We start from the raw sequence: 19,118 nt of genomic DNA on the forward strand, positions 1-19,118 counted from the left end.
GAAAGGCTATGGTGAAAAAGATGTGAAATCCAAGGTGGCGGCCAAGAAATGGCTGTGATGGTAGGTTAATGGTAAAATTTTAATAACGACAAATCAGGTGAATTTGGTGCTGCTTGGTCTTGGCACAAAATTCACCATTATTACAATTTTACCATTAACCTACCATCACAGCCATTTCTTGGCTACCACCTTGGATTTCACATCTTTTTCACCATAGCCTTTCTCAGGGCCACACTCATTTTTTTGCAGCTTGGCTGTTTTGGGTTAGATTTCACTTCTTTTTGTATTTGTGTACTCCAAATCCGGCCTATGGCCGGCTTTGGGGCTTTTTTAACCTATCTTTTTTTCTTTACCACAGGAGGAAGAAAAAGATGAAGAACATTTTAACTATTTCTGAAAATGTACAAATTATATATAATACATATATTTTTGTTATATATCAATTATTCCCTACGGATAACTTGTTTGCAACTGATCTCTCTTCTGGGTGACTTGAAATGTATCCGATCTCTATACAGGGTAACTTGTTTACACAGTAACTGAACTCTCTACATGGTGGCTTCTTTGTAGCTGAACTCTCTACATGTTGGTTTCTTTGTAGCTGAATTCTCTTCTGGGTGATTTGTTTGCAGCTGAACTCTCTACATGGTGGTTTCTTTGTAGCTGAACTCTCTACAAGGTGACTTCTTCTAGCTGAACTCCCTATAGGGTGATCCTTTCGTAGCTGAATTCTCTACAGGGTAATTTGTTTGCAGTTGAACTCTCTACATGATGGTTTCTTTGTAGCTGAACTAACTTCTTCTAGTTGATCTCTCTACAGAGTAATTTGTTTGCAGCTGATCTCATTACATGATGGTTTCTTTGTAGCTGAACTCTCTACAAGGTAACTTCTTCTAGCTGATCTCTCTACAGGGTGACTTTTTGTAGCTGAACTATCTGCAAGGTGATTTGTTTGTAGTTAAACTCTCTACAAGGTGATCCTTCTAGCTGATTTCTCTACAGGATGAATTGTCTCTAGCTGATCTCTGGATGACTTGTTTCTAGCTGATCTCTCTACAGGGTTATCTGTTTGTAATTGAACTCTCTACAGGGTGATTTGTTTGTAGCTGAACTCTTTACAAGATGATTTGTTTCTAGCTGATCTCTCTATAGGGTAACTTGTTTGTAGCTGAACTCTCTACAGGATGGTTTCTATGTAGCTGATCTCTCTACAGGGTGACTTGTTTCTGGCTGATCTCTTTGCAGGGTGATTTGTTTGTAGCTGAACTCTCTACAGAGTGATTGTTTGCAGCTGAACTCTTTACATGATGGTTTCTTTGTAGCTGAATTCTCTACAAGGTGACCTCTTCTATCTGATCTCTCTACAGGGTGATTTGTTTGTAGCTGAACTCTCTACAGGTGATTTGTTTGCAGCTGAACTCTCAACATGGTGGTTTCTTTGTAGCTGAACTCTCTACAAGGTAACTTCTTCTAGCTGATCTCTCTACAGGGTGACTTGTTTGTAGTTGATCTCTCTACAGTACACTTAAGTACACTACGTAATGTTTATCAATTCACGTGGATTTGTCCTCCCCTCCAGGACAGATGGTCTGCATGCATCACTCTCTAGTTGAGTTTTGGATAATTATTGCAGCAAAGCTGTGTAGCTACATTCACCCAGCTTAGATTCTTTCTTTCATTATCATTTATTCTTTTTTCTATGTATCCATTTTTTTATAAGTCAGCCTTTGACAGGTTAGGGAATTAAGGGTAGGACGTTACTATACTAGCTGACAGGGCACAAGTGTTCTGTCACAAATCCTATAATTACGTATTGCACCTAAAACACTGATTATTACTATATATATTAATTGACAAGTTACCTTAGCATTTAATGTAGATAGCGCTTGTGGCTGAACATGTAAAGTCCTTTTAACAAGTTAAACATTATTTAATCATGTACATTTCTCATGTGCAATGGAAACTTGTGGGATTCAAGAGAACACTTGTGTCAATATTGTTAGCCATAGGAGGAATCCTCATCAGGCAGGACAGACCTGGTAACTGATACACCTATGTAGATTTTGAATGAATCAAACTCTTAAAATCACATGATTCATTTAACACCATCAAAATGTTGCTGCCATTTTTTCATAGTGGGTACTGAACTCTTCCATCTGATACTGCCCAAAGAAAGCCTCCAAAAACCCTCTCCATGTTTAATTTCTTTGTTATGACATTATCCCTTTAGTGTATTCACCATGAAAGATTTGTAGTGATAAAATCAGTTGACAAATATGAATAGTTTGTGGCTTAGAGTCCACAGATACACTTGTCCTTGAAATGGCATCACCAGTGAGTCACTTGAGAATTGATTTGAGGTGCTGGTTGATCCAAGACTCTGGAGTAACCTACCAGTTGGATGGTGATGTCTTAATGTAAGCTTGAACTATGCCGTTGACCAAGTAATTTGATAGTGACATCACTGATACCCTGCTGATCAGCAGTAGTTGCAGCCCTAGATCTAAAACTGTAGCTTTAAAACTTTTTCCATCCTCCCTGATGGTGTGAAGGACCTTTCCTAACTCGCTATCACAGATTGCTACTGGGTGTTGAACAACCCACACTTTTATCCCTATCCAAAGGGGTCTGTCTTGGATTGTTCCAAGTAGATATGGAGCTGTTAGGTTTTGCAAGACTGTCTAGTGAATATATCAGAAGACTCGCTTGCTCCCCTACAGCGAGGACATGGAATCACTGTTAAAGTACCAGATCCTGAGTAGGTACTAGGTGGGGTCATACTCGAAGGCAGTAGGTATCACTTGAGTGCAGAAAAGTTGTTAATACATTGCTAAACTGACTGACAGGATGCAAGCATTCACAGCCAAAATCAATACTTATAGTGCCTTTTATTGTGCCTAAAATATTACTCTACACATGACCTTATATTAGCGTTTACTCTAGACAGTGCCTGTAGTTTAATGCATGAACTACAGTTTAATGGAGAGCAAGGCAGTGTTAATGTAACACCACAAATCTATACTTTGAAATTTGAACATCAGCCTTGTCAGCTATGAAAGTGCAAAATGTATTATAGCTATGTTACCTTTGACTTGTGAAACACATGAAACTTTCAGTGCCAAAAGTAGTAGTGTAACAACATCATAATGTACACGCTGCTATTAGTCAAGTAAAGCAGGAAAACAGGCTACTGCATTGGCTCCATATATGTAACTGAATTTTGGAAAATCACTGTGGGTGCATTGTTGATTCACAGAAAAACATTTTAATATTTTAAAGCACTGTAACTCACCAGCCCTGGCAGCTACACTTACGGATTTTTCACCAAAGATGGAGCAATTCATAACCTGTAAGAGCGTCTGGTAGTCAAGGTAGTCCTAGTAGAGTTTCCCATCATTTAGATACATGGGACAGGCTGGGGCAGGCAAGAGATAGACTACAAAATGGACGAGGATGGTAATCAAAGGAACCGGACCACAAAACAGCCTGTCAGAAGCCAGCTGCAAACAAATTGCCCTGTAGAGAATTCAGCTACAAACAAATCACCCTGTAGAAAGATCAGCTAGAAGAAGTTACCTTGTAGAGAGTTCAGCTACAAACAAATCACCCTGTAGAGAGTTCAGCTACAAACAAATCACCCTGTAGAGAGTTCAGCTACAAACAAGTCACCCTGTAGAGAGTTCAGCTAGAAGAAGTTACACTGTAGAGAGTTCAGCTACAAAGAAACTACCATGTAGAGAGTTCAGCTGCAAACAAATTTCCCTGTAGAGAATTCAGCTACAAACAAATCACCCTGTAGAAAGATCAGCTAGAAGAAGTTACCTTGTAGAGAGTTCAGCTACAAAAAAATCACCCTGTAGAGAGTTCAGCTGGAAACAAGTCACCCTGTAGAGAGATCAGCTAGAAACAAGTCACCCTGTAGAGAGTTCAGCTAGAAGAAGTTACATTGTAGAGAGTTCAGCTACAAAGAAACTACCATGTAGAGAGTTCAGCTGCAAACAAATCACCCTGTAGAGAATTCAGCTACAAACAGATCACCCTGTAGAAAGATCAGCTAGAAGAAGTTACCTTGTAGAGAGTTCAGCTACAAACAAATCACCCTGTAGAGAGTTCAGCTAGAAACAAGTCACCCTGTAGAGAGATCAGCTAGAAACAAGCCACCCATAGAGAGTTCAGCTAGAATAAGTTTCATTGTAGAGAGTTCAGCAGTTTAGCTGCAAACAAATTGCCCTGTAGAGAATTCAGCTACAAACTAATCACCCTGTAGAAAGATCAGCTAGAAGAAGTTACCTTGTAGAGAGTTCAGCTAGAAACAAGTCACCCTGTAGAGAGATCAGCTAGAAACAAGTCACCCTGTAGAGAGTTCAGCTAGAAGAAGTTACATTGTAGAGAGTTCAGCTACAAAGAAACTACCATGTAGAGAGCTCAGCTGCAAACAAATCACCCTGTAGAGAATTCAGCTACAAACAAATCACCCTGTAGAAAGATCAGCTAGAAGACGTTACCTTGTAGAGAGTTCAGCTACAAACAAATCACCCTGTAGAGAGTTCAGCTACAAACAAATCACCCTGTAGAGAGTTCAGCTACAAACAAGTCACCCTGTAGAGAGTTCAGCTAGAAGAAGTTACACTGTAGAGAGTTCAGCTACAAAGAAACTACCATGTAGAGAGTTCAGCTACAAACAAATCACCCTGTAGAGAATTCAGCTACAAACAAATCACCCTGTAGAAAGATCAGCTAGAAGAAGTTACCTTGTAGAGAGTTCAGCTACAAACAAATCACCCTGTAGAGAGTTCAGCTAGAAACAAGTCACCCTGTAGAGAGATCAGCTAGAAACAAGCCACCCATAGAGAGTTCAGCTAGAATAAGTTACATTGTAGAGAGTTCAGCAGTTTAGCTGCAAACAAATTGCCCTGTAGAGAATTCAGCTACAAACTAATCACCCTGTAGAAAGATCAGCTAGAAGAAGTTACCTTGTAGAGAGTTCAGCTACAAACAAATCTCCCTGTAGAGAGTTCAGCTACAAACAAATCACCCTGTAGAGAGTTCAGCTACAAACAAGTCACCCTGTAGAGAGTTCAGCTAGAAGAAGTTACACTGTAGAGAGTTCAGCTACAAAGAAACTACCATGTAGAGAGTTCAGCTGCAAACAAATTTCCCTGTAGAGAATTCAGCTACAAACAAATCACCCTGTAGAAATATCAGCTAGAAGAAGTTACCTTGTAGAGAGTTCAGCTAGGAAATAGGCTGAAATTTCACAAAACAGTGATACATCACACATTCAGCTCCCTGCTATTCCATCCAGAATGTTTGAACCCCTCTACAGCATGTACCTGGTTTTCATAGACCTGTACAGATGTCTGGCGTGGTTATACAGTCCACCAGAAACCACTCTACCAAAAGCAGCCCCAACAAGTTGAAGGCAAGTTTGATGTGGAAATTTTTAGCATGATAGTGCAGCAACTTCATAATGGTGTTATCTCAAGTTTAAACCTTGCATCCATATGATGGATTTTGCAAAATCCAGTCACATATTACTGGTGTATGGGGCTGAGTATATGTAATTGTGAATCTTAGTGGCAGAGGAAGTAGTTGATGTGAGGGGAGCAGACTAGATTATAGAATCTTTGATGGGAGGGGTCTCGGGGGTGCATCCCCCCAGAAGCTGTATTTTTAGGTTTTACAATGTCTCAAAGTTCACCAGATTTAACTTATAGGTAATATAGGTATAATTTGATCAAATAAATCACCAACTTTCTACTCAAAAAGTACAGCATTTATATTTTTAGACTACATTTACATTTAGGAACATGTTTTATGAGCTCTATTAGGGTATTTGAGCATTCTCTTAACTTTAAACTACTTGAGTAGAAAGTTGGTGATTTAGTTGATCAAATTATGCCTATAAATAAATTTCACGGTTTTCAGCCTCACTCCAAAAAGAATAATTTTGTTGAGATATCATTCCAGGGGAGGGGAGAGGACTTCAGCTTCCTGGTTCCCACCCTCCCTTATTTTGGTGAAGCAAGCAGTATTACTGCACCCAATTTCCCCCAAATTAAAGATTCTGTAACCACTGGGTGTATCCACAATGCATGTGCAATTATATAAAGTAAAACAAGCGCACAATGTGTAGCAATTACATATTCCTCAGCAATAACTACTGTAGTATACTGTCACTATAACTATGGAGTTGCAACCAAAGTGCTCGACAGCATGCAGCAATGCATCTATAACACTGTCACCTTCGGTAGCAGCGACTGCACGGCATGCAGTGAGACGAAATACTGGCATACACAATGGCAGCAACTATACAACCTGAGCAACTGTATGGCACACAGCAAACACATACCTAACACTGTGGCATACACAATGGCAGCAACTGTACAACATGGGCAATGGCACGTGGCAACACAGAACCCTGGCATACAAAATGGCAGCAGCTGTACAACTACAGAATACGGCAACACATAACACTACATGGCATACACAGTGGTGGCGGCAACACATAACACTGTGGCATACACAGTGGCAGTAACTGTATGACATGTGACAACCCAGAACATTGGCATACACAATGGCAGAAACTGTACAACATGCAGCACTGTGGCTGGAACTGTACAACATGAAGCAACTGCATGGCATGCGGCAACACAATGGTGGTGACACATAACATTGTGGCATATGCAGTAGCAGCAGCTGTATGGCACACGACACTGGTATATAAAATGGCAGTGACTGTACAACGTGAAGAAAACTGTATGGCATGTCGCAATGCAGAAAACTGGAATATACTATTGCAGCAACTGTACGGCATGTGGCCACTCATGGCATACACAGTGGCAGCAACTGGGCAACATGGGCAACTGTACAGCACGTGGCAACACAGAACACTAGCACACAAAATGGCAACAACTGTACAACATGAAGCGACTGTACAGCATGCATTAGCACTTAACACTGTGGCATACACAGGAGCAGAGACTGTACACAACTGTATGGCACGTGGTAACACAGAACACTGGCATACAAAATGACATCAACTGTACAACATGAAGCAACTCCATGGCAAGCTGCAACATATAACACTGTGGCATACACAGTGGCAGCAACTGAACGGCACGTGGCAACACAGAATACAAAATGGCATCAACTGTACAACATGAAGCAGCTGCACAGCAACACATAACACTGTGGCATACACAGTGGCAGCAACTGTACGGCATGTGGCAACACAGAACACTGGCATACAAAATGGCATCAACTGCACAACATGAAGCAACTACACGGCATGCGACAACACATAACTCTGTGGCATACACAGTGGCAGCAACTGTACAACATGGGCAACTGTACGGCACGTGGCAACACAGAACATTGGTATACACAATGGCAGCAACTGTGCAGCATGATCAACTGTATGGCATGCGGCAACAATTAACACTGTGGCATACACAGTGGCAGCAGCAACACATAACACTGTGACATACACAGTGGCAGCAACTGTACAACATGGGCAACTGTACGGCACATGGCAACACAGAACATTGGCATACAAAATGGCATCAACTGTACAACATGAAGCAACTGCATGGCATGCGGCAACACATAACACTGTGGCATACACGGTGGCAGCAACTGTACAGCATGGGCAACTGTATGGTACGTGGCAACACAGAACACTGGCATACACAATGGCATCAACTGTGCAACAGGAGCAACTGTATGGCATGTGGCAACACTCAACACTGTGGCATACACAGTGGCAGCAACTGTACAGAATGTGGCAACACAGAACAACGGTATACACAATGGCATCAACTGTACAACATGAAGCAACTGCACGGCATGCGGCAACACATAATACTGTGGCATACACAGTGGCAGCAACTGTATGGCACGTGGCAATACAGAACACTGGCATACACGATGGTAGCAACTGTGCAACATGAGCAACTGTACAGCATGCAGCAACACACAACACTGTGGCATACATAGCAGGCTTGGAGTCAAGTACATTGGTACTTGTACTTAAGTATACTTAAGTACACATTCTTGGGTACTTGTACTTGTACTTCAGTACTTTTGTTTCTTAGCTATTGTACTTGTACTTGTACTTAAGTTCAAAGTGATGTACTTGTTAGTACTTGAAGTACTTATAAGTACATTAAAGTACTTTGAAGTACACACATGACTTGACACATGCAGGATTTCAACAAGTCACCATATAAAATGTAGCAGCAAGAGTTCATAATATTATAATATTACGAACTCTTGGTAGCAGCTTAATTAGCATAGAGAATGTGTATATTGCCATCATTGCATTTTGTGAAACTGACTCAGCAGTTTGCATCCCTATAAATGTTCAGCCTTAGTCTCTCAGCAGTCAGAGTGGTTTGGTTTTTAATGAACTATGGCAGGAATTGTAGCCAAAAAAGTAAAGAAACAGAAGACTCCTGCTGTACTTAAATTAAGATGATGAAGTTCCAGAAGTATTACCAGATGGCAATTTCAAGCCAAAATGGCGATTTTTATCCATTTTCAGCAATGCTAGCCAAATATGTTCTTGGAGTACCATCATCCTCAGCTCCTGTAGAGAGGTTATTTAGCATTGCTGGCAAGGTGTTTACTACAGAGAGATGTCAGCTCACTGATAAAAGATTTGAACAGTTAAGATGAAATCATGCACACACATCACAATGAAGGTTTTACTACATATATACAACATAGCTTCAACTGTCAAATGTACTTATACTTGTACTTAAGTACCTGTACTTTAAAAAGTACTTGTATTGTACTTAAGTACTTCTTGTAGATAAGATGCTGTACTTGTACTTGTGAAGGTTTCAAAGTACTTGTTCTTAAGTATTTTGAAATGTACTTGACCCCAAGCCTGTCATAGTGGCAGCAACTGTATAACATGGGCTACTGTACGGCACGTGGGAACACAGAACACTGGCATACAAAATGGCGTCAACTGTGTAACATGAAGCAACTTCATGGCATGCAGCAACGCATAACCACTGTGGCATCCACAGTGGTAGCAACTCACTGTACAACATGGGCAACTGTACAGCACGTGGCAACACAGAACACTGGCATACACAATGGTAGCAATTGTGCAACATGAGCAACTGTACAGCATGCGGCAACACATAACACTGTGGCATACATAGTGGCAGCAACTGTACACCATGGGCAACTGTATAGCATGTGACAACACAGAACACTGGCATACAAAATGGCAGCAACTGTTCAATATGAAGCAACTGTTCAATATGAAGCAACTGTTCAATATGAAGCAACTGTTCAATATGAAGCAACTGTACAGCATACGGCAACACGTAACACTGTGGCATACATAGTGACAACAACTGTACAACATGGGCAACTGTACAGCACATGGCAACACAGAACACTGGCATACAAAATGGCAGCAACTGTTCAATATGAAGCAACTGTACAGCATGAGCCACTGTACAGCATGTTAATGCTGGCATTTACAGTGGTGGCAACTGAACCACATGAAGCAACTCTATGGCATGTGGCAACACAACACTGTGAAGTATACAGTGGCAGGAATGAAACAACATGAAGTAACTGTGGCAACACAGATTACTGCAGAGTACGGGCGTATGCAGTGGCAGTGACTGCAATGCATACAACATGAAGTGACATGCAATAAACCAATACATACAAGCGGCAGTATAATGTAATAAGGAATGTAAAACAACATTGGGAGAGAATGTAGTTACAAAATAACTCAATGGAATTGCAAGCAGTTACATGCCTATAGTAACATGGCAGTAGTAAGACGATAGCGACATGGCAGTAGTAAGACTATAGCAGCAATAACAGCAAGGCAGCAGTAACACGTTAAAAGTAGCCTGACAGCTATGACAACATGGTATGGAGTACATCGAAGGACTATACTTACCTTGCGGTATCTCAGAATATTGGTGTCTTAATTCCAACAACATATTAAACAAGCAATGGCAGCAGCAACCTATAGAAACAGCACTGTGACATGCATAATGGTACTGAGGTACAAGAAGCATGCAAAAAACAGTACAAAATGTAATACAAACAATGGTGGCAATATGTTAAACAAGCAGTTAACATATCTGTGGCAGTGTTATGAATAGAACAGCGATGACGACAACACTATAAGATGCAACATAAACAGTGGCAGCAACATAAGTATTTGGCAGCACCAACATGCGTGTAAAGACAGCACTGTGATAATTATGCATAGTGGCACTGTACTTCAAAAAACAGTACAATGATAATATCACAGCATATTAAACAAAGCAACAGAACTATGGCATGCATATATAGTGGTACTGCAGTATAAGCAGTGGCACCATGCAATAACTGCAGTAAAACCATGATGGCAACATACAAACAAAGCAATTAGAGCACTAGCAACTGCAAAATACATGCAAACAAGCCATGACAAATGACAATGGTAACTATGTGCAACCAACAATAACAGCAGCACCAGCTATGTATGGCATACAGCACATGAAATGGTGGTCTGACCGCATGATGTTAGATGCTGGCAATCTAGTTCTAGTGATGCAGTTGCAGAGGAGCTTTGATGGAGGCAGAAACACGACTACCTCTGGAAGGCTTGGGTGATGGCTAATGATAGGGTGTAGTCAACAGCACTAGTCTGTTGTGGAGGACAATTAACAATTGGCTGAAAGGTGTGGTTGCTGGCAATAGACTGTAGGGGAGTGGCAATGGTCAACTGAAGGAGGGTGTTTAACACAATCGATGACTGCAGAGAAGTGATGATGATTGTTGTCACATGCTATAGCATGTTGACAGTGTCTAGACAAGGGCTAGTGGAGCAAGCAGTCTGCTGATTGGTATGGTGGTATACAAGAATTAGGCTACTAGCAGTGATAGCTGGCCTGAATCCAGAGTTGATGATAGCAACACAATCATTGAGTTGGCCGAGTTGGTGGGTGACGAAGTGGCTTGCAATACTATGATTCAACTCTGCATACGAGCTGGAGCAGGCAATGTATAGAGAGCTGACACATGTGTGATAGTGAGTCAGATGAAACTTGGCTCTGCCATACGGTATTGCAACATAGAGGCAGCGAACCTTTTTACAGTATTGACGAGGGTAGTGACAATCAGCCTACAGTTAAGTGAGATGCTGGGTCAAGTACTGGGCTGTGTTGATGGGTTCACCTGTAGACGGTCCACAGGCAGTTTTCAGCAATGTAACTGGCCAGGGTTGGAATCACTAGGAAGCATGAGATCAAATGCAGCAAGTGTAGTAGTGATGCAGAGAACTTGCTATAAGCAGAATTGCATCGAAATACTGTTGTGAGTCTCAACATGATACACAGGACTAGGTGATACACAAGGTACTAGCTGATATACAAGGCTTGCGGATGGCAAAGTGCTAGCTGATACATACATAGGACTTGCTGATACACAAAGCTTGCTGATACAAGTGCTAGCTGATACATAGGACTTGCTGCTACACAAAGCTTGCTAATGCAAAGTGCTAGATGATACAAAGTGCTAGCTGATACATAGGATCTAATCCAAGCTGTAAAAAAAGTGAGCGGCCCTCAGAAAGGCTATGGTGAAAAAAGATGTGAAATCCAAGGTGGCGGCCAAGAAATGGCTGTGATGGTAGGTTAATGGTAAAAATTTTAATAATGACAATTCAGGTAAATTTTGTGAAGCGGCACAAAAATTCACCTGAATTGCCGTTATTAAAATTTTTACCATTAACCTACCATCACAGCCATTTCTTGGCCGCCACCTTAGATTTCACATCTTTTTTCACCATAGCCTTTCTGAGGGCCGCACACTTTTTTTACAGCTTGGCTGTTTTGGATTAGATTTCATTTCTTTTTGTATTTGTATACACCAAAGCCGGCCTATGGCCAGCTTTGGGACTATTTTAACCTATGTTTTTTTTTCTTTACTACAGGAAGAAGAAAAGATGAAGTAGATGTACTTTAAATATTTTATCAGTAAATGTACATATTATATATATAATACATATGTGACCGGATTTGCGAAAAGGGGTCTTCCACACACATCCAATTTGCCAACTTTGACAATTGATAACTTCAGATTGGAAAGAGCTATTGCCTTGAAATTTGGGCAGTGGTGATTTCTTTGCAGCTGAACTCTCTACATGATGGTTTCTTTGTAGCTGAACTCTTTACAAGGTAATTTCTTCTAGCTGATCTCTCTACAGGGAGATTTTTTCGTAGCTGAACTATTTACAAGGTAACTTCTTCTAGCTGATCTCTCTACAGGGTGATTTGTTCGTAGCTGAATTCTGTACAGGTAATTTGTTTGCAGCTGAGCTCTTTACAAAATGATTTCTTTGTAGCTGAACTCTCTACAAAGTAACTTCTTCTAACTGATCTTTCTACAGGGTGATTTGTTTGTAGCTGAACTATCTACAAGGTAATTTCTTCTAGCTGATCTCTCTACAGGGTGATTTGTTTGTAGCTGAATTCTGTACAGGTGATTTGTTTGCAGCTGAGCTCTTTACAGAATGGTTTCTTTGTAGCTGAACTCTCTAAAAGGTAACTTCTTCTAACTGATCTTTCTACAGGGCAATTTGTTTCTGGCAGAATTTTCTACAGGGTGATTTCTTTGCAGCTGAACTCTCTACATGATGGTTTCTTTGTATCTGAACTCTCTACAAGGTAATTGCTTCCAGCTGATCTCTCTACAGGGAGATTTGTTTGTAGCTAAATTCTTTACAGGTGATTTGTTTGCAGCTGAGCTCTTTACAGAATGGTTTCTTTGTAGCTGAACTCTCTACAAGGTAATTTCTTCTAGCTGATCTCTCTACAGGGAGATTTGTTTGTAGCTGAACTATCTACAAGGTAACTTCTTCTAGCTGATCTCTCTACAGGATGATTTATTCGTAGCTGAATTCTGTACAGGTGATTTGTTTGCAGCTGAGCTCTTTACAGAATGGTTTCTTTGTAGCTGAACTCTCTACAAGGTAACTTTTCTAGCTGATGTCTCTACAAGGTGGCTAGTTTGTAGCTGAACTCTCTACATGGTGGTTTCTTTGTAACTGAACTTTCTACAGGGTGACTTCTTCTAGCTGATCTTTCAATAGGGTGATTTGTTTGTAGCTTCACTCTCTACAAGGTAACTTCTTCTAGATGATCTCTCTACAGGGAGATTTGTTTGTAGCTGAACTTTCTAAATGATGGTTTCTTTGTAGCTGAACTCTCTACAAGTTAACTTCTTCTAGCTGATCTCTCTCTGCAGGGTGATTTGTTTGTAGCTGAATTCTGTACAGGTGATTTGTTTGCAGCTGAGCTCTTTACAGAATGGTTTCTTTGTAGCTGAACTCTCTACAAGGTAACTTCTTCTAACTGATCTTTCTACGGGGCAATTTGTTTCTGGCAGAATTTTCTACAGGGTGATTTCTTTGCAGCTGAACTCTCTACATGGTGGTTTCTTTGTAGCTGAACTCTCTACAAGGTAATTTCTTCTAGCTGATCTCTCTACAGGGAGATTTGTTTGTAGCTGAACTATCTACAAGGTAACTTCTTCTAGCTGATCTCTCTACAGGGCGATTTGTTCATAGCTGAATTCTGTACAGGTGATTTGTTTGCAGCTGAGCTCTTTACAAAATGGTTTCTTTGTAGCTGAACTCTCTACAAGGTAACTTCTTCTAACTGATCTTTCTACAGGGCAATTTGTTCGTGGCAGAATTTTATACAGGGTGATTTCTTTGCAGCTGAACTCTCTACATCGTGGTTTCTTTGTAGCTGAACTCTCTACAAGGTAACTTCTTCTAGCTAATCTCTCTACAGGGAGATTTGTTTGTAGCTGAACTCTCTACATGATGGTTTCTTTGTAGCTGAACTCTCTGCAAGGTAACTTCTTCTATTGATCTCTCCACAGGGCGATTTGTTTGTAGCTGAACTCTCTACATGGTGGTTTCTTTGTAGCTGAACTCTACAAGGTGATTTTTTCTAGCTGAACTATCTCTTTCCATAGTTGCATGAACTCCCTACAAGGTAACTTATTCTAGCTGATCTCTCTACAGGGTGACTTGTGTGTAGCTGATCTCTATACAGGTTTCTTATTTCTAGCTGATCTCTTGAATTCTCTTCAGGGTGACTGCTCTATTAGGATGACTGCTCTATTAGAGTATCTCGATCTCGCACTTGCTGCACCAAGTTGGATTTCGTGTTATAACTCCGTGGCTTTAAGTCTGATTCTTCTACACCATTGATGAGCCTTTCTAAGATGATTACTCCATCTGTACAACGATTTTCAAAGCATTACCCCCAAGCGGTTTATCTGGTAGGCGTGGCAAGCATTCATTTTTTTATTAGCTGATCTCGATTGCATAATTGTTACACACTGTTGGTTTTTTCGTTGTATCTTCCTGGTTTTTAGCTCGATTTCTTTCAAACCACAAAAGGTTTGAGGTTCAATAGTTAACGGGAAGCAATAAAACCCGGAATACGGAATAACGGAACAGCGGAATAACGGAATAAGCGAAAATTACATTCTTAATATTTTACTACTATATATACAGTCTGTAGCATTTATACAATACTCACCTCGTAGCAATTCCACAGAGAATCAGTAAGGCGATCCTCAGGGCGATCTTTAAATAGAACTAGCACAAAACTAACCGCTCTAGAATAATCTAACTAAGCTAAAATACTTTCTAATACACTTTACTACAAAATCGCTACAACACTATAAGTTCTTTCTGCTATAGCTACTTATACCAGCCATCACACACGAGTAACTGCCCGAATTTATTAGAATCAAGCTGCACAAAGTGATGTCAGCTAAATACAGCACTTAACCTTTTGAATTTACATTAAGCTTGTTTGGCGATGGATAACTAACAGGTTAGAGTAGATTATTTCAGAGAAGATTTCTTTTTCTTCCCATCATGGACATCTCATCAATAATCACATATCTAACTTCCAAAAATGACTGCTGAATGGTTTGAAGGGCCTGTCCTTGTAATTCCTTAAAATCACCTTTGGTTGGCAAATTGAATAAAGAATGTAAAGTGTGTCCATCTATTGTATACGAAGCAACTCCTGTCGGCAAACCAATGCAGCCGAGGCAAGGTATGCACCAACAGAGCTGGAGGTTGCTGCACTTGTCTATGCCATTGAGCATTTTGAAGTGTATTTGTTGGGAAGTCATGCCACTGTATATACTGATCATCAAGCCTTGGTCACGGCATTTCTCTCACACATGAAGAATCAGACAAAAGATTTGCTGGCCAGACGGTATCTTAGAATCTCAATCAAGACACACGGTAGTGTGTCGTGCGGCCCAAGAAGCCGGCGCGTAACACCCATGAGTATATTGACAGGAAGAAAGAAAACGCAATTTTCGCACCTCCGTAGCTTTGTGCTTCCTTGATGAAACAAGACGATTTTTGCTGTGGACATGCCCTCCAACTGCAGCACTCCACATTCCAAATTTGAGCGAAATCGCTTCGCGCTTTCCCGAGATATGTGACTTCAAAAATTGGCTCAGTTTCTTCGTTTTTTTTTTTCTTCTTCTTATTTTTCTTTTTCTTGTCGCACACTTACAAAAACTGCTATAAAACTAGAATGCCATATCCAATTGCCTTGAAATTTGGCACACAGAAGGGGGATATAAAGGCGCATCTCGGTACCAAATTTGGCTGGAATACGATAAACAGGCAAAGAGTTATGAGCGATTATTCACAAAAAATAACACCAATATGTTGTTACGCCTACAGGGTAAACCGCGTACGGGAAGAAGCTGAATATCGGTGGGTGAATAGGTTAACTATGGGAAGCAATAAAACCCGGAATAACGGAACAGCGGAATAACGGAATAAGCGAAAATTACATTCTTAATATTTTACTACTATATATACAGTCTATAGCATTTATACAATACTCACCTCGTAGCAATTCCACAGAGAATCACTAAGGCGATCCTCAGGGCGATCTTTAAATAGAACTAGCACAAAACTAACCACTCTAGAATAATCTAACTAAGCTAAAATACTTTCTAATACACTTTACTACAAAATCGCTACAACACTATAAGTTCTTTCTGCTATAGCTACTTATACCAGCCATCACACACGAGTAACTGCCCGAATTTATTACTGATACAAGTGCTAGCTGATACACAGGACTTGCTGATATACAAGACATGGTGATACAGCACCCTGAAACATTCCAATTACTGCAACTAGCTACTGATCATGAGGCAGACTGATCATGAGGTAGACTGAACATTAGGTGCCAATACAAGTAGACTGACAGGTGCTACAAGTTGTGGCTTATGATAGTGTGAAAACTGCTATCCCATAGCATGCAAAGAGGTGATGCAATGCTTTGTTAGTACATTCCAGATGGGTTGGGCCTGTTTGCATGTGATTGCATCATGCACTCCCATAGTGCCTATTCTGTTAACTTCAATTTACAAGTAAATTTGTATTACAAACCTCTGTCAAACTACACCAGTACAATGTAGGCTAAGCCATTGATAATAACAGTCTTGTCTATACAATTTAGTTAATAGTTGAAGATTATTATGATTATTGGCCATAATCTTCCTAACAGCAAACGAACAGTGTTTACAAACAAAAACTACGCCTAGCTTGTACACTATCCAATGGCTACTATACTTTATGTAGCTGTTTCTAACCCATGTGTGCGGCTATTTCTTTTTACCCAGCCAGACAATCAATGCTTGTTTTGCCAGCAGCAGCCGGAAGGGAAGAGGAGTTACAGCCAACTGGCTAACCTACGAGCCAAAGACGAAATTCTTCATTCTTATGTAGCTAGAAATATTCATTTAATATTCTGTATTATACTAACATCAGTATGAGAAAGTTCCTTTTACATAGCTCAGTAGTGGCTCTGCCATAACACTTCACAAAACAAATAACTCTCACCGTTTAAATCCCCATGGTCACACCCATTAGATGATTTGGCAGCTTGGGCTTAGACTCACACTTTAACAGCCACAGGAGGCGCTCTCGATGAATCTAAATTATAGGAATGTACATACGTATACAAAAAAGATATAGCTATATGATTGCTAACCTGACCGTCACACTGTTGAATCCTGTTTTTCATCGATTTATTAGTTAGCTCCCAGCCTTCCTTCAATGCTCCGCAAATAGATAAGCCTATAAACTAGTGTTGTACGATATAAACTATTTGTATATTACCTATCATGATTATTGCATACATTTTTTATCATGATACGATAAATTATCATGATATATAAATCAGCATAAAGTCATAGTAATAAATTGCAAATGTAACACTTATGCATATATAAAAAGTACCAATATAGCACCACCTAACCTACTGGAAGTCTCTATTAAAGAAAAAAAAGTTTTACAATACAGTCTTAAACATCATTTTCTAGTAAACTTTGTGTAAAAGTACCACAGCATTATGTGTCACGATAACATCACGATATAAAATAGTCTATTTTTTAATCACAATATAGAAATTTATCACAATACATGATATTATTGATACATTGTACATCACTACTAAAAACTCACAAAAACCAGATCACAGATGCAATGCAAACGTACTACTAAGAGAACTCAACACAAATGCAGAGCAACTCAATGCAAACGCAATGAGAACTTTTTTGACCATTACTGCATCAACTGAAGGATTCATGAAGCTTGTCTTTTCTACCAAGATGAAGTATTATGTAGCAAACCCGCAATAAAGCACAAAGATTCCGGTTATCCCAGAAACACAATCTCTGTGAGTGTGCCTGTTTTAGTGTAAAGGCATATTACTATAAATGTGTGATAGAAATGGTAGCACATTGGAATTTTATAGTGTCATATCGGACAATCTGGTTGTAGCAGTGAAAGAGATAAGTCTTTTAAATTTCAAACAAATTTTTTGGACATCAAAATTGTCAAGCCACAATCCTTGCATCATATTACAGTGTCTTAGGTCACAGAAATAGCAATAGCAATATTCATGCAGCACCCTCAGTGCAATAGCAGCAGCAGCAATACTCATGCAACACATGCAGCACCCTCAGTGCAACAGCAGCAGCAGCAGCAATACTCATGCAGCACATGCAGCACCCTCAGTGCAATAGCAGCAGCAGCAGCAGCAGCAATACTGCACTTACTTGATTAAACGCCGCCCTTTAATAGTTGCAGCATTTGAGTGGTCCCACAATTGATTGTGAAAATAATGGCTTAAACATTGCTCACGAGAAGCGAGTGGTAGTCGAGTTTGAATAGTCACCGCATTGATTTTTTGGAACTAAGGTAATAAACGCCGTTGCATTTAATCAAGTAAATACAGTATTCATGCAGGAGCACCCTCAGTGCATTGGCAGCAGCAGTAGCAATATTCATGCAGTAGCAATATTCATGCAGCAGCACCCTCAGTGCAATCGTAGTAGCAATAACATTCATGCAGCAGTACTCTCTTAAGTGAATCATGCAACATACTTTGCATAGCGTAAAAGTACAATAGCCTCATATACTTGCAATAGCTCGCGAGCAACCAGCCATCAAACATACAAAGTTATAAGCCTTACGTATAGCATGCTACCGGAGAAAGCTTGTCCAGTAAATACTTGCCCATTGGTTGTGGTCCCATCCTCATCCCTCAGCTGCCACCAAACTATATGGAGGAGTGTACAAACACAGTGTAATTAGAGCACGTAAGGTTTTTTTGTGTTTTTTTTGCCGGCGCTACATTTATACGGCAGTATTCTCAGCCAATTATGCGACAGCAGCATATCATGCAGCGGCACTCTCATTATGCAACAGCACTCTCAGCCAAACATGTAACAGCAGCATATCATGCAATGTATCACTCTCAATCATGGAATGGCAGCATATCATGCAGCAGCACTCTCATTATGCAACAGGAGCAATGCAGCACTCTCAATCATGCAATGGCAGCATATCATGCAGCAGCATTCTCAATGCGATAGCATTAAGCTATTACAAGTTTTTTATTTTGCTTTTGCCAGCGATATATGCTTGATAACACCATCTGTGACCCTTAGCCGTAATCTAGCCAGTGCCTATATGTATCCAGCATAAGTAGTGCCTAGTGTCAGTGACCTAATAGAAGCTG

General features: G+C 40.2%; 1 protein-coding gene across 1 annotated transcript in view; it reads left to right on the forward strand.

Annotated features, from left to right (window-relative positions):
- The window catches only part of LOC136246794 (protein mesh-like), a 121,177-nt gene that overhangs the window by 29,480 nt on the left and 72,579 nt on the right, over positions 1-19,118 (forward strand). The window lies entirely within an intron of this gene.

The sequence above is a fragment of the Dysidea avara genome, chromosome 2, assembly GCF_963678975.1.
Source record: "Dysidea avara chromosome 2, odDysAvar1.4, whole genome shotgun sequence".
NCBI lineage: Eukaryota > Metazoa > Porifera > Demospongiae > Dictyoceratida > Dysideidae > Dysidea > Dysidea avara.